Source organism: Petaurus breviceps, unplaced genomic scaffold (assembly GCF_028583685.1).
Source record: "Petaurus breviceps papuanus isolate PSGF00001 unplaced genomic scaffold, PetGlider_PUasm1.0 37, whole genome shotgun sequence".
Classification (NCBI taxonomy): Eukaryota; Metazoa; Chordata; class Mammalia; order Diprotodontia; family Petauridae; genus Petaurus; species Petaurus breviceps.
Window position 1 is genome coordinate 26,903,133 of NW_027186296.1, and position 6,000 is coordinate 26,909,132.

Here is a 6,000-nt window from a genome sequence, read left to right on the forward strand (position 1 = left end):
TATGATGAGTCTGGTTATTTTAAAGTTAAAATCCAATTTGAAAACCTTCAGTGTTGTCTTTTCTGTTCTAAAAGTTGACATGGGGAGCAAATCTTATTTAAGACCCAACTATTTACTATCCTCAAGATAGCATATGAGTCTTAGAGGGTTTTTGCTCCCTTTGCACTGATGCGAATAGTTACCAAAAGTCACATTCTGGTACTCAGGTGAATTTTCTTCTGATCTAGGAAGCAAATAGAGATATGGCCCATCCATCCAGGAATATGCTGCCACCATTTACACTTCACATTTTCCTGCTTAGAAATACTTGACTGCCTCAATCTATCTAAAAGTTTTGTCATCCACTTCCACTTGGATTTGTAGGAAGTATTGCCTCAGCTCATCCCACACTAGGTGTGCTGACAGAGCCAAAGGCATTCTCAAAGTGCTGGCAAGTGGACCTACATTTTAATGGATGGAACCTTAAGAAATAAAAAGGGGAAAAGAAATTATGGCATGGGAGGGGGGTCAATATTCTTTTCTTTATCTTGACTCATCTTCAAAGAATTAATTAAAAAACACAGTTATTTGGTAACGATGCTTTTGCCCTTCATAAAATGTTACAAACCTGTTGCTTATGTTATAAAAGGCTAACCCCAAAATCTGATTTATTTGAAGAATTTTTCCCCCGCTTTATTCATATCAGGTATGTTCCTGTTACAAAAGTTAATTTCTACAACAAAAAAATAAGACCAAATAATATAATACTTACTAAATTCCTTTCAAGTAAGGAGTGTTTTTATTCATTATATTTGTATTCCTTTTATTTGGCTTAGCAGTCAGACTCAAGAGACTGTACCAGACTAGAATGTAATTAAGAAATGTTTAACAAAATACAGCATTAATAATGTCAATTTATGGTTTGCTGAGATCTATTTCTATCTTGAGTTTGACACCCCTGGCTTAACCCTTAGTAGGTACTTAATAAATGCTTGCTGATTGATTGATTTAATTTTTAAAGCAATTGCATTTTAGCCGGATTGATAATGAAATTGTTAAACAGATTATTTGGTTTTTTTTTCTTCCATAGTATTTCTTTGTTTCATTTGTGTAGCCCTAGAACATGAATCTCCTACCCATTCATCCTTGTTAGACTTTGCTAGGACTATCTCATTTAAAGCTGAGCCTCTAAAATTTTGATGAATAGCAAATAAGTAGTCGTTTTCTCCCATGAGACCTTTTTGTGATGGTTCCCACTATGCATTATAAACATTAACCCTGATATAAACAGACACCAAAAAAAAACTAAGTCCTGCCTTCACGGAGCTTATGTTCTTTCTGAGAGAAAAACATAGACTTACAAATAAATACAGAGTAATTTCATTGTGACAGAGAACACTAAGGGAATCATGAATGGTCCTGACACCTCGTTCAACTTTGGGCAGTCCAAGAGTTAGAGGTGAGGAAAAAGAATTCAAGACATACGGGTCGTGTCTATAAAAATGTGGAGGTTGGAGCTGGAGGGCCTTGTACAGTGAACATCAAGGAGATCAGTTTGACTGGAATGTCTATTGAATGTAGATAAAAATTGTGGTGTAGCCACGCAGTCATCACTAAAGGCTATCACTATATTATATCCTACACAGTTTCTATTCCTAGTGATGATCCTCAGCCATAAAGAAAACATTGTCGTATTTAGCATATTCTATTGAATGAGGCATAGAAGTGTAGGTGACTGCATAGAAAAACTTCCATCTAAAATGATTAAAATAAAAATAGACTTGGGCACTTTCTAGAGTAAGCGTACATTATTTGGAACATTCAGTATTCTGACAAAACCAAGTAAATGATGAACTGCTATAATCTTTTCTTCATTATTTAATGTTCTATTTGCTGAATAAAGAGTGAGGTTCCCTTTCTTCATTCGAAAACTAGGTGAGTTGAATTACAGGGTCCAGGAATAGCCAGGTGAGAAAATCAGCCAGGTCCCTTTTCCCCAACATCCCCATAACTGTCATTTAGCCTCTACTACTCTATTAATGTGATATATGTCATATCTGAAAATAGAAGCAAATATAGAACACGTGATGAACTTGTTTCTGCTTTTAGATCAAAATGGGGCATAAATGAGATTTACCATGCCAGTAAAATAATTCTCTAACAGATATGTACAATTCTCATGCTAACCCATCTTCTTCTTCCCTAATTTCCATACCAGAGTTCCAGAATGATTGGTAGGCTAGATAGAAGGTGACCTCTCCTCACAAGGACACAGACAACTCAGATTATCTGAAGACACAAATCTGACAGGAGGAAAAAACAAAGCAAAAACACTTGAAGCAAGAAATTCAAATGCAATCTTAATGATCAAAGCAACTGGTCAACACCTGCATCAGAAGAAGTGAAGATAGAAAGCTCATCAGATAGAACTTCAGCCCGTCAAATGTTCGGAACATATCATTCTGTCGCAAGCAGTGTGTCGCTTCTGCACAATCAGAGACTGTCTCGATCTCTCCACTCACCGTGGAAGTTGCCTTGTGCCTAAACTGAATTGACAAATGCATTGTAACTACAAATTTTATTTATTGTTATGGAACTGTAAAGGTCTACATATAAAGGGAAAAGTTGATATGGAAAGCTGATCTGCACTCAGCTGATGCCAGCATTTATAAAAGCCGTTCCCATGCAGAGAACAAAGCAGTGACAACCATTGACCCTTAGCATTCCCAGTATACCTATTAGTGTCTTAAAAAAGGGAGGGAAAAGGCTTCTATTGCCCTCTCCATTCCTTTTGCCATATGAATAGTGTTTTCCATGAAACAGGAAAATATTCTTCAATAGTTTTTTTTTTCTTTTTCCCTGTCTTTTTTTCCCTTGTTATTTTCATCCCTCTATGGGCATTGTGTTTGGTCTCTGGTAATCTGAACAGTTATAGTCACAGTCCAAACCCCTCCCTGCCAAGATCTGAGCATTTCACATTAGAGTAGAGAGCAGAGACCAACTCTGACCCTTGCCTTTGCTTAGGTTTTAGACAGGATGTTTTATCCCTGACACTTTCCTTAGGTGAATTGCTTTATTTCTAATGATAAAACCTTTCAGGCTTCTAGGTTTCATAGTAAAGCTTGTAATAAAGTGAAGTGTAAATTCCGGGGAAAGAATCTGCTTTGTTAGAATTTGCTTTGTTTTCCAAGCAGTAAGTACTACGCATATAGTACATGTAAAGTGTTAGCTGTAAGTAAGCACAAAATGCATTTCAATACAAAGGAGATTGTCAGGCTGTGACTATGGTGAACTCAAGGAAGCCCAGGAATCAGCATGGCAGGTAGCATGATGAAGGAACACACCACTCTGAGCTAATTACCCAATGGAACATGAGAGCAGTGGTCACTGGTGTTTGTTTCCATATCGTAGCCTTTACTTTCTCTGTCATTTGGATGGCTGGTTTAGTCGGGAGGAGTTCAGTGGGTGACTCAGTCAACTGCAGACCAACTGCCCCTATCCCAAGGAGATGAGCCAGATTTAGAATTAAACTATTACATATTAGTACATCTTAATAGCATACATTAAGGTGCCCCCCCAACCCCACCCCATCACTGATCTATGGAGATTCCCCCCCCAATAATAATCCCTTTGAACTTCCACAAAACCTGTCTTCCACTGCAACAACCCTGGGAGAAAAAAAAAACAATGCTAAACAAGGTTGTCTTGGCAAATAATTTTTTATTGCCAATACCAACAGTGGCAGTCAGCTCACAGAAGAAATGAACTAAATCACTTTGCAATTCAGAGATTTCAGTTCATTTGAAAGAACAAAAATAATTGTTTAAAAAAAAAAACAACAGGCAAACAGAGAACTTTAGATCCTCCATTTAGGATGGTTCCTAACAAATCAGTCATTTGTGGACTTAGTGAACTCTTTGGTTACTTTAATTTGCAAATACTGTCAAATAACACCTGACTCTCTATCTGTGGCCTTGTTCTTCATTTCAGTGTTAATCAGCTAAACAGAAGTTGTTGCTTATGATGTGTGAGTGACCACATGCCACTGCCTGGCCTTTTTTCTTCGAAGCTTGTTGTCTTTTTGGCTATATTAGACTTTGCAGTATGCCCAGAAGCTTTCCTTCATAAAATAGAAAGAAAAAAACATTTGGCTTATTTTTCACTGTAGCTAGTCTTTTATACAATAATCTTGTAAGAAAATTTCTTGAATTCTAAATATTACTCTTTCTAGATTTTTGAAATCGAAAAAGTTTTCAGTAAAAAGTTTCTTACTTTATTTTACTATATTAGGTAGTAAAAAATGTAGGGTTATTTACCATAACCTGTTCATTAATATCAGAAATTTACAATAGCATTTTAAGACCATAGTAGGGTTCTAGCATACCGTGTAGTACCTATGGAGTATTGTAAGAGCTAATTGTCCGAGATGAATTGCTTCTCATCTTGTTCTCCAGTTTCCATTGTTGGTTTATTGCAGATTTGTACCCTGTGTCAAATTTCAAGGTATTATTGATAAACCTTTTCAACCAGCAGCAAGAAGTTCAAAAACTTTTCTGTCACTGTAACAGAAAACACAATATGTATATAACATTTATGTAGCAATAAATGTGCCATCTTTTTTTTAACATGGTAAATCAGTGAGTTTTTTACATTCCTCTTTCATAATGAAATGATGCTTTTAATCTTCCTGGTCCTTTCCCTGAATGTCTTGAAGCTGTTCTACTATAGTAATAGTGGTGATGATGATGATAGCTGGCATTTATGTTGCACTTTAAATTTTTAAGGATGCTTTTCATATCTTCTCATTGGATTTCCTTACTGGAATTGGGGGCCAACTTTGCTAGCACACTAGTACATTGCCAGAGTGTTGAATATTATTATTTTGCATGCACGTTCTCCATTATTTAGGAGTTAATGCCATAGTCTTTGAATTTTCTAATCCCTTTGTTTTGTTTCTTCCTCTGCCTTTTTGTCATCAGAAAGATGGCAAGGGAGAAAGGAGGGAGTTGATGTCATTGGTGCTCTGTTAACAGGTGTGGGAAGCAGGAAAGAATAGAAGATTCAGGGTGGGGGATTAAGTTTTCCCCCCAAGCATTTCAGACTGTGGCTGTCAATATCTACATTTAGCTTTCTTTCCATTTTCATGACCTCTTGAATTTAGAGACCAAAAACTGATGGATTGTGGAAGCAGCTTGATGCAAAAGGGTAAAAAAGTATTGTAAAATGAAGAACTTTAGACATTGTCTAGTCCAACCTTCCCCACCCTACGAATGAGAAAAAAGTCTCAAAGAGACTGTTTTTCGGAGGTTCACAACAAGTTAGTAACGACGATGGGGATACTTTAGATTTTTTCCTCTTCTGAGAGGCTTCATGCCTGTTGTCTTCAACAGATTTCTGTTCCTTACCTTTATAACCAGGCTGTGAACTGGTCCTTCTTCAGCAGCTATTGACTGGGGAAGACTGGCATAAAAGGTAAGTGGCAGCACAATGAATTCCTAAAGGGATCTCAATGCATTGTTAGCCCTAGCCCAAGGCCTGTTCTCATTTTAAAAATCTATATTTCTAGAGGCAGAACTTGACCTGTAAACATCTTGAGTTTTGGTTCCTCCTCTCCTTTTCAGTATCCCTCATCTTTCTTTTTAAGTGCTCTCTTCTTAGGCTATTTGCATTTTAATAAGGAGCTCTAGAACATCAACAACAAGAACAAAATAAACAAAGGAATGAACCCCTAAGCATAGAATTTTAGGTCCTGTGAGGAGGGAAGGAGGAGGGCTTTAGATAGAGTGGCCACCTACTCCTAAGAATTCCACAGGAAAAATAGACGATTTGAGACAGAGTGTGAAGAAAACGCAGTTCTCACCCTCCAAGCATGGTGTTTTCTCTGACCCTTGAGGAAGAAAGTTAACTGATAACCTGTCTGGAAAACAACCAGTTTTCTAGAAATTGTTCTCACTTCCTTTTTTTATCTTTCTATTGTCACACTGAACAGTTTAAGAAAATCTGGACACATTTCATCTAGGA

The 6,000-nt window shown here is 37.0% G+C and overlaps 1 protein-coding gene across 7 annotated transcripts in view; it reads left to right on the forward strand.

The window, feature by feature from the left end:
• TCF12 (transcription factor 12) overlaps window positions 1–4,604 on the forward strand; it is a 430,344-nt gene extending 425,740 nt beyond the window's left edge. For all 7 annotated transcript variants that reach the window (XM_069098132.1, XM_069098130.1, XM_069098134.1 and 4 more), the window contains one exon: window positions 2,198–4,604. The gene's annotated coding sequence lies outside the window, so the exon portion shown is untranslated. The remainder of the gene's footprint in view (window positions 1–2,197) is intronic.
• The last annotated feature ends 1,396 nt before the right edge of the window (window positions 4,605–6,000 follow it).